Raw genomic sequence first — 11,048 nt, forward strand, 5'->3', positions numbered from 1 at the left:
GTCACAGCGGTCAGGTATTCTGCCACTGTGTACTCTCTATTTAGGGACAAATAGCATTCTAGTTTGCTCAGTTTTTTTTGTTAATTCTTTCCAATGTGTCAAGTAATTATCTTTTTGTTTTCTCATGACTTGGTTGGGTCTAATTGTGTTGCAGTTGCTGTCCTGTGGCTCTGTGGGGTCTGTTTGTGTTTGTGAACAGAGCCCCAGCACCAGCTTGCTTATGGGACTCTTCTCCATGATAATCTCTCTGTAGGTGATGGCTTTGTTATGGAAGGTTTGGGAATCGCTTCCTTTTAGGTGGTTGTAGAATTTAACGGCTCTTTTCTGGATTTTGATAAATAGAGGATATCAGCCTAATTCTGCTCTGCATGCATTATTTGGTGTTCTACGTTGTACATGGAGGATGTTTTTGCAGAATTCTGCGTGCAGAGTCTCAATTTGGTGTTTGTCCCATTTTGTGAATTCTTGGTTGGTGAGCGGACCCCAGACCTCACAACCACAAAGCTGTATACAATCTGAGAGACAAGGCAAGAAGAGCCTTCTACACCATCAAAATGAACATAAAATTTGACATCCCAATTAGAATCTGGCAAAAAAATACTTGAATCAGTTATAGAACCCATCAACCCTGTGGTGCTGATGTTTATGCCGAGGTATATATCGTTTTTTTGTGTGCTCTAGAACAATGGTGTCTAGATCAAATTTGTATTTGTGGTCCTTGCGATTGGACCATTATTTTTGTCTTACTGAGATTTACTGCAGACTGTTCTAGTGCCTTTGACACTCGCTGATGTAAATATGTTGAAAATGGCTCAAGCTGCATCCCTGTTTCACCCTACGGCCCTGTGGACAGAAATGTGTGTGTTTTTATCCTATTTTAACCGCACATTTGTTGTTTGTGTACATGGATTTTATAATGTCGTATGTTTTTCCTCAAACCCCGCTTTCCATTGATTTGTATAGCAGACCCTTATGCCAAATTGAGTCAAAATATTTTTTTAAATCAACAAAGCATGGGAAGGCTTTGCCTTTGTTTTGGTTTGCTTGTTTGTCAATTAGGGTGTGCAGGATGAATACGTGGTCTGTCATATGGTAATTTGGTAAAAAGACAATTTCACATTTGCTCTGAACATTGTTTTTACTGAGGAAATGTACTAGTTTGCTGTTAATAATAAAGCTGAAGATTTTCCCAAGGTTGCTGTTGATGCATATCCCACGGTAGTTATTGGGGTCAAATTTGTCTTCACTCTTGTGGATTGGAGTGATCAGTTCTTAGTCCCAAATATTGGGGAAGATGCCAGAGCTGAGAATGATGTTAAAGAGTTTAAGTGTAGCCAATTGGAATTGGTGGTCTGTATATTTGATCATTTCATTAAGGATACCTCCCTCTCCAACCCCCCATTCTATCCACCCCTCCACTTACAGCACTCCCTTTCTTCTTATCCCACACATACAGGCTCCCGAGTGGTGCAGTGGTCTAAGGCACTGCATCTCAGTGCTAGAGGCATCCCTACAGACCCTGGTTTGATTCCAGGCTATATCAGAACCGGCCGTGATTGGGAGTCCCATAGGGCGGTGCACAATTGGCCCAGCGTTGTCCGGGTTAGGCTTTGGCCAGGGTAGGCCGTCATTGTAAATAACAATTTGTTCTTAACTGACTTGCCTAGTTGAATAAAGGTTAAATAAACACACACTGTTGCAATATCAAACTTGTAGTATAGTGTTACAGTAATAAACTTTCCAGCTCTCTTTGAATCGGCCTATTTGGAGGATGAATCTCCGATGTCTTCAGGTTTGGTGGTTCGTTTTTGGTTCAATTCTTTAACTCAACTTTGAAGTTTCAAATTGTATTAGTCGTAGGTACAGAATACACATGTTTTTTACCGTCCAACAAAACGCTTACTTGAAGGTTCCTTCTCGAAAATGCAACAATAATAAATAATAAAATCTAAAAATACGAACATAGAGTAAATGGCTCAGTAGATTTCTTGTTGTTGTTGCATACGTGTAATCAATACAGGAAGTCACAATTTATAGTACAATATTTACACATGTTTTGGGGGGCTTAAATTGTGCAGTATTTAGTATAACGATGAGTCTGATAGCAGTAGTTGTGTGTGTGTGTGTGTGTGTGTGTGTGTGTGTGTGTGTGTGTATCGTCTCGTCTCAGTACTGGTACTCACTGTATATAGCCATACTACTTTTCCTCATAATTGCCCGAGATGGCATAGCAGTTCAGACGTCTTTTGTCCTCGTCTTGTCGTGTCGTGTATATATATATATTTACAACTTTTTTCACATACATTTTATTTTTATTTTCCATCAACTCATCTTCAATACACTCTCCTGCAACCTGCCTCACCAATTGATATGTATAAATACGTATTATTTACCTCAAATCTGCAATCCTCCAAGAAGCTAGCCAGAAGCTAGCCAGAAACTCCAAGAAGCTAGCCAGAAGCTAGCCAGGAGCTAGCCAGAAGCTAATCAGAAGCTAGTTAGCTTCTTTACTGGCAACTCGTTAGTATTCAGCTAACCACGGTTTGTGGTCATCAGCTATCCTTTAACTCGAAAATCTATCGCCAGTTTTGTACGGCGCAGCGCGGCTCGGAACGGAACATACCGGACCGATTTTTCTCTCCATGTCCCTGGATTTCAACTGCTCTCTGGACATTCACTCCCGGATCTCACAGCTAGCTGGCTGCTATCCGTGTGTCTATCTGCTTTCGTCGATTCCGGAGCAAACATCAATTACTCCGGAGCTAGCCAGCTCCGTCAATCACTCCTGAGCTCCGTCATTCACTCCTGGGCTGCAGTCACCTATCCGGACCCGTTTTACTGCCTACGGGGAGCCCCACCGGGCCTTCACAACTGGACTGCCGACGTTATCTACCCGAAGGAGATCCGGCTGGCTCCTCCGTCGCGACGTTACCTGAACGCCCATCTGCGGCCTGCTAACCGTTAGCTGTCTTACCGGCTGCTCTCAGAATAGACAATCGGACAATTTATTTATTTTTATTATTATTATGTTTCTTCTTGGGCCTCTATAACTATATCTATTGTTTTTATTTTTTTGTTGTTGTGTGATTTGGACTAATCCCCTCTACAACACGGAACTCCACTAATCTACTGACGGAACGCAAGAGGTGGCTAACAACAGACCTCCATACTATGCTAGCTTGCTACCGATGTCCTGGCTAGCTGTCTAAATCGCCGTGACCCCCAAACCAACCTCTCCACTCCCTGGACCCTTTTGATCACTCGACTAAGGATGCCTCTCCTTAATGTCAATATGTCTTGTCCATTGCTGTTCTGGTTAGTGTTTATTGGCTTATTTCACTGTAGAGCCTCTAGTCCTGCTCACTATACCTTATCCAACTTATTAGTTCCACCACCCACACATGCAATGACATCTCCTGGTTTCAATGATGTTTCTAGAGACAATATCTCTCTCTTCATCACTCAATACCTAGGTTTACCTCCACTGTATTCACATCCTACCATACCTTTGTCTGTACATTATACCTTGATGCTATTTTATCGCCCCCAGAAACCTCCTTTTACTCTCTGTTCCAGACGTTCTAGACGACCAATTCTTATTGCTTTTATCCGTACCGTTATTCTTCTCCTCCTATGTTCCTCTGGCGATGTAGAGGTGAATCCATGCCCTGCAGTGCCTAGCTCCACTCCTATTCCCCAGGCGCTCTCTTTTGATGACTTCTGTAACCGTAATAGCCTTGGTTTCATGCATGTTAACATTAGAAGCCTCCTCCCTAAGTTTGTTCTTTTCACTGCTTTAGCACACTCTGCCAACCCGGATGTTCTAGCTGTGTCTGAATCCTGGCTTAGGAAGACCACCAAAAATTCAGAAATTTTAATTCCAAACTACAACATTTTCAGACAAGATAGAACTGCCAAAGGGGGCGGTGTTGCAATCTACTGCAAAGATAGCCTGCAGAGTTCTGTCCTACTATCCAGGTCTGTACCCAAACAATTTGAACTTCTACTTTTAAAAATCCACCTCTCTAAAAACAAGTCTCTCACCGTTGCCGCCTGCTATAGACCACCCTCGGCCCCCAGCTGTGCTCTGGACACCATATGTGAACTGATTGCCCCCCATCTATCTTCAGAGCTCGTGCTGCTAGGCGACCTAAACTGGAACATGCTTAACACCCCAGCCATCCTACAATCTAAACTTGATGCCCTCAATCTCACACAAATTATCAATGAACCTACCAGGTACCCCCAAAGCCTTAAACACGGGCACCCTCATAGATATCATCCTAACCAACTTCCCCTCTAAATACACCTCTGCTGTCTTCAACCAAGATCTCAGCGATCACTGCCTCATTGCCTGCATCCGTAATGGGTCAGCGGTCAAACGACCTCCACTCATCACTGTAAAACGCTCCCTGAAACACTTCAGCGAGCAGGCCTTTCTAATCGACCTGGCCGGGGTGTCCTGGAAGGATATTGATCTCATCCCGTCAGTAGAGGATGCCTGGATATTTTTTTAAAATGCCTTCCTAACAATGTTAAATAAACATGCCCCATTCAAGAAAATTAGAACCAGGAACAGATATAGCCCTTGGTTCTCCCCAGACCTGACTGCCCTTAACCAACACAAAAACATCCTATGGCGTTCTGCATTAGCATCGAACAGCCCCGTGATATGCAGCTGTTCAGGGAAGCTAGAAACCGTTATACACAGGCAGTTAGAAAAGCCAAGGCTAGCTTTTTCAAGCAGAAATTTGCTTCCTGCAACACTAACTCTAAAAAGTTCTGGGACACTGTAAAGTCCATGGAGAATAAGAACACCTCCTCCCAGCTGCCCACTGCACTGAAGATAGGAAACACTGTCACCACTGATAAATCCACCATAATTGAGAATTTCAATAAGCATTTTTCTACGGCTGGCCATGCTTTCCACCTGGCAACTCCTACCCCGGTCAACAGCACTGCACCCCCAACAGCAAATCGCCCAAGCCTTCCCCATTTCTCCTTCTCCCAAATCCATTCAGCTGAAGTTCTGAAAGAGCTGAAAAATCTGGACCCCTACAAATCAGCCGGGCTAGACAATCTGGACCCTTTCTTTCTAAAATTATCTGCCGAAATTGTTGCCACCCCTATTACTAGCCTGTTCAACCTCTCTTTCGTGTCATCTGAGATTCCCAAAGATTGGAAAGCAGCTGCGGTCATCCCCCTCTTCAAAGGGGGACACTCTTGACCCAAACTGCTACAGACCTATATCTATCCTACCATGCCTTTCTAAGGTCTTGAAAGCCAAGTCAACAAACAGATTACCGACCATTTCGAATCTCACCATACCTTCTCTGCTATGCAATCTGGTTTCAGAGCTGGTCATGGGTGCACCTCAGCCACGCTCAAGGTCCTAAACGATATCTTAACCGCCATCGATAAGAAACATTACTGTGCAGCCGTATTCATTGATCTGGCCAAGGCTTTCGACTCTGTCAACCACCACATCCTCATCGGCAGACTCGACAGCCTTGGTTTCTCAAATGATTGCCTCGCCTGGTTCACCAACTACTTCTCTGATAGAGTTCAGTGTGTCAAATCGGAGGGTCTGCTGTCCGGACCTCTGGCAGTCTCTATGGGGGTGCCACAGGGTTCAATTCTTGGACCGACTCTCTTCTCTGTATACATCAATGAGGTCGCTCTTGCTGCTGGTGAGTCTCTGATCCACCTCTACGCAGACGACACCATTCTGTATACTTCCGGCCCTTCTTTGGACACTGTGTTAACAACCCTCCAGGCAAGCTTCAATGCCATACAACTCTCCTTCCGTGGCCTCCAATTGCTCTTAAATACAAGTAAAACTAAATGCATGCTCTTCAACCGATCGCTACCTGCACCTACCCGCCTGTCCAACATCACTACTCTGGACGGCTCTGACTTAGAATACGTGGACAACTACAAATACTTAGGTGTCTGGTTAGACTGTAAACTCTCCTTCCAGACCCATATCAAACATCTCCAATCCAAAGTTAAATCTAGAATTGGCTTCCTATTTCGCAACAAAGCATCCTTCACTCATGCTGCCAAACATACCCTTGTAAAATTGACCATCCTACCAATCCTCGACTTTGGCGATGTCATTTACAAAATAGCCTCCAATACCCTACTCAACAAATTGGATGCAGTCTATCACAGTGCAATCCGTTTTGTCACCAAAGCCCCATATACTACCCACCATTGCGACCTGTACGCTCTCGTTGGCTGGCCCTCGCTTCATACTCGTCGCCAAACCCACGGGCTCCATGTCATCTACAAGACCCTGCTAGGTAAAGTCCCCCCTTATCTCAGCTCGATGGTCACCATAGCATCTCCCACCTGTAGCACACGCTCCAGCAGGTATATCTCTCTAGTCACCCCCAAAACCAATTCTTTCTTTGGCCGCCTCTCCTTCCAGTTCTCTGCTGCCAATGACTGGAACGAACTACAAAAATCTCTTAAATTGGAAACACTTATCTCCCTCACTAGCTTTAAGCACCAACTGTCAGAGCATCTTACAGATTACTGCACCTGTACATAGCCCACCTATAATTTAGCCCAAACAACTACCTCTTTCCCAACTGTATTTAATTAATTAATTAATTTTGCTCCTTTGCACCCCATTATTTTTATTTCTACTTTGCACATTCTTCCATTGCAAAACTACCATTCCAGTGTTTTACTTGCTATATTGTATATACTTTGCCACCATGGCCTTTTTTGCCTTTACCTCCCTTCTCACCTAATTTGCTCACATTGTATATAGACTTGTTTTTTTTTACTGTATTATTGACTGTATGTTTGTTTTACTCCATGTGTAACTCTGTGTCGTTGTATGTGTCGAACTGCTTTGCTTTATCTTGGCCAGGTCGCAATTGTAAATGAGAACTTGTTCTCAACTAGACTACCTGGTTAAATAAAGGTGAAAAAAAAAAAAAAAAAATTTATCGTTATTCACTGTGAATTTATTCCTCATGTCACTATTTCTATTTTTTCTAAATTCTTTACTCTGCATTGTTGCATTTACTCTGCAGTGTTTCACTGTTAGTCTGCATGTGACAAATAACATTTGATTTGATTGATGAGTGTATATATGTCTGGGTGTGTGCATGAGTGAGTGCATGTGTGCTATGGTGCAGAGAGTCAGTGCAGGTGGTCAGTCCAGTTCAAGTGTTCAGCAGTCTGATGGCTTGTAGATAGAAACTGCCTGAGCCTGTTGGTATCAGACCTCGTGCTGTGATACTGTCTGCCTGGCGTTAAGGGAGAGAACAGCTCGTGCTGGGGTGTGTGAGGTCCTTGACGATGCTGCTGGCCTTCCTCAGGCACCGTTTCAAATGGATATCCTGGATGGGTGGGAACACGGTCCTGGGCCGTCTTCACCACCAGCTGGAAGGCCTTGCGGTCGTGGACGAAGGAATTCCTATACCAGGCAGTGATGCAACTGGCCAGGACGCTCTTGATGGTGCAGCGGTAGTATTTGGAGAAGACCCGGGGCAACCGAAAGGTTGCTGGATCGAATCCCGAGGTGACAAGGTAAAACATCTGTCCTTCTGCCCCTGACCAACCCGGGTCGGGTTAAATACAGAAGACACATTTCAGTTGAACAACTGACTAGGATCCCCCTTTCCCATTTCTCTACTGATTAGTGTCTATGGCTGTCTGAGGGATCCACTGGTCTTGGTCCACTTGATGTGGATATGCGCGTGTGTGTGTGTGTTTGTGTGTGCGGTCTCAAGGGCTTTAAGATTATGTTGACAAAAGGTGCACCTGGTGCCCTTAGATTGAGTTTCTACCCCCTCGTCCCCTCTCCTCCTCCCCCATTAGCCCAGTTGTTGTCTTGGGAATATTTAGAGATTAGGCACAAGCTTAATGGTACGATTTGAACGTTAATGTCTGCTGGGTGTTTTAGTAAAGTGATGGGGGAAGGTTGTGTTAATCCAGCTAACCTGACCTAAACACACTGTTGCCTTTCAGAGAGTCAAAGAAGAAGAAACATCAATGCTGAAGCCTGGTGTGTTTTTCTTTACATCAGTGACTCTTCCTTTCCTTTATCTCTCTCGCACGAGCACACACACACTCAACCTGCATCTCCATAATAAATGGCCTTCCACACCCCTGTAGGTGAGTAGATCTCCGTGTGCGTGCCGCAGCCTGAGGGTTGCGTGACTAAAACGGATGGCCCTACTTGGGTCTGGAGATTACACCCAATATAAATAGTCTACCCCTGACATCCAGCAGGAATGATTTAACATAGCCTTATAGGACCGACTCAGGCCCTTCCTGGACTAGGTTATATTATTCATTATTATGAGTCCAGTAATGAGCAAATGACGTGTCTATTTTTACCTGATGATCACACAAGCAATGATATCTCCGATCTACATCCCATCACATTCATCATTACATTAATATCTACCTTCCTAGGCTGTCTGGGTAATGATGGCTCTCATTCTGATCATCTACCGAGAAACACACAGAACAGCCCTGGTCACCCAGCCTACTGTGGCATAACATAAAATGATTTATTTATTCACCAATAACAACATTCCATTTATTAATCAATGAATGTTGATCCTCACAGGGGGTTTAAAAGCATGCTAACTGGGAGACATTGACTTTAATTGTTTTTTGGTTAGGAAATGTTAATGGTATTAAAAGCGGCAATGCCAAGGTTGAACAAAACCAAAGCGTGGATTCACCTTGTCCACTGACTGCTTTCGAAGGTAAGGAAAGAAATATGTAAATATTTAATTTGGCTGAACCATCGATTTAAATTCTTGGAAACGTTCGTCATCAATTGATATACTAGGCTACAGCAGAGATTTCCATCTAGATTGAAGGGCTCGGGGACTGCAGTAGGCCTTGGTCAAAACTAAACGTGAAAGCATTCAAAAATAAAAGTAGCCTAATGTATTATCGCCAGAGAGTGCGCTGAGTAAAGGTAGATAGGCCTACAATTATTTAAAAATACAAATGGCTATAAATAGATGCGTGTGTCGCGTTGGCTACAGACCTAACATGCTTCGATAGTTCTGCTGCTCACGCCGACAGTCATTGCATTTTTGGTACCTCAGAAGAACATTCATTTCCAATGGAAAGCTGTGTTTGCATTGCGTTGCAGAGGCAGTTGCAGGGCGTTCTGTGTGGTGCATACGTTTGGATTTATCGAACGTATGCGTCAAACTGAAGGTATAGACGGCTTGACAGAAATGGTAGCAGAAGGTGAATGTTGAACATTTGTTGCACACATATCCCGATGATGCTGCGTTCCATTTAGCGCAAAAGCACTGGGTGTGATCGAGGCTAACAATTTGTGTTGATTGTATTTCCCCGCGTCGATGGGGAATAGCAGAAATAAAACAAGACTGTTTTTCGAATAGATTTTCCTTGTTCATAGAGCAGCGCTGTTTTAAACAGTGAGACATTTCAGACACTGACTGACTAACAGTTTATAGTTTGTCGTTTTACATGTAGGGCCAGGCTCCGAAGTCAGCGGGGAGGACTCCGGTCTATATGCGCAGTCTGCTGCACCTCGCTCGGTTTACAGATCAACTCCACTCCGCTGACAGCTGGAAAACGGAAGAAGGCTGAAGCTCTCCACACAGCCTTAAAATAAACCTTATTTTGTTCAGAATTTTATTTATTCAAACCCTGTTTCTTCTTTAGTGTATATTTAAAAAGCTATAATTTGTAGCCTAGTTATGAAAAGATCATATTTAGAAACGAATATACATGCATTTACCATGCGTGTTTTTCTTATTTACCTTTTGCCATATAAAAAAGTAGTAATAATATTTTTCCACGATAATTGCCACAGGCCTATTATCATTTATTTTAGGATTTTTGTGTAGAAATGTCAAATGTATTTGTTCAATAACAAATAGTTTAATAATTTAAGGCACATCAATGATGAGGTTTTGAGTGATCATTTCCTAAATATATATTTCTACAAATTCTAAAATGGTTAGTATTGACATTATTTCGTAGGCTACACACAACGAACATTACAATTCATTTGTTTCTAGTTGCCAGACGTTATAGAGTGAGAAAGTTTGATCTAGGCCTCCTCCCCCTCTCCTGACCAGGCAGAGTGGCTGGGAAATACCCCTGCTCTGGAAGAGGCCTGTTGGGGTTCAGGAGTGGACGACAGAGAGATGAAGATCAGGGAAAGAGAGAGAGACTGAGGTAGAGAGAGATTAATGTCAGATGGAAGCTTCACATAACTGTGTGGACTGTCTCACACACACACACACTAACACCGGGTTTGGCCCACATTGTAAATAAGAATTTGTTCTTAACTGACTTGCATAGTTAAATAATGGTTAAATAAATAAAAAATGTAAAAACATTCATACTGAATCCTTCACTCAGTCATATAGGTAAATAGCTAAAAAGGGCAACTCGAAGCCTTGTGTGTGTTTAGAGGGGAAGAAGTACAGAACAGAGAGCAGTAGTAGTAGTTACGGAGGAGTATGGATAGGGATAGAGGGAGCTAGACAGAGGAGTGTCAGTCAGCAGAAGAATACAGGCTGTCTGTGTGTGAACAGGGATGAATCCTGCTGCTTCTCCTCAGGACCTTTATCCTACAGGAGAGGAACCTGTGGGGGGTAGCCTACACAGGCAGCACACACAGACACATCTGATTCCGGTGGTATTCCATGGGAATCCCATCAGCTGCTCCCGAAATCTCCTCCCTCTCGCTCCTGTTTCTCTGTTCCTAAACACCTCTGTCAGAGCGATCTGGTTCCATTCTGAACCGGAATCTTGGCCAGGCAGCTGGGAGTAAATTTTCCCTGGATCATCACCCTCACACAGAGAGAGAGAGAGAGAGAGAGAGAGAGAGAGAGAGAGAGAGAGAGAAGAGAGAGAGAAGAGAGAGAGAAAGAGAGAGAGAGAGAGAGAGAGAGAGAGAGAGAGAGAGAGAGAGAGAGAGAGAGAGAGAGGATTAACCCCCTCACGATTCCCATAATGATTTACACCCAACTACAGCTGCTAATGGTTTTCTGCTAATGGTTTTCCTAAATGGTCATTTT

This window comes from Oncorhynchus nerka, linkage group LG6, assembly GCF_034236695.1.
Source record: "Oncorhynchus nerka isolate Pitt River linkage group LG6, Oner_Uvic_2.0, whole genome shotgun sequence".
Classification (NCBI taxonomy): domain Eukaryota; kingdom Metazoa; phylum Chordata; class Actinopteri; order Salmoniformes; family Salmonidae; genus Oncorhynchus; species Oncorhynchus nerka.